Here is a 214-nt window from a genome sequence, read left to right as displayed (position 1 = left end):
TATATATATATATATATATATAGGAGAGAGAGAGAGAAAAAAAAAGAAAAAAAGAAAAAAATAAAACAGAAGAGATATTATACACCTTATTGGGTTTACTATCCTTTGTGCTATAATAAAAAGAAAAAAATATAATATAATATAATTATATTATTATATTATATTATATTATATTATATTATATTATATTATATTATATTATATTATATTATAT

Source organism: Eimeria mitis, genomic scaffold (assembly GCF_000499745.2).
Source record: "Eimeria mitis Houghton genomic scaffold, Emh_scaff4389, whole genome shotgun sequence".
NCBI classification, from domain to species: Eukaryota; Apicomplexa; class Conoidasida; order Eucoccidiorida; family Eimeriidae; genus Eimeria; species Eimeria mitis.
Note: the sequence above shows the minus strand (reverse complement) of the source record.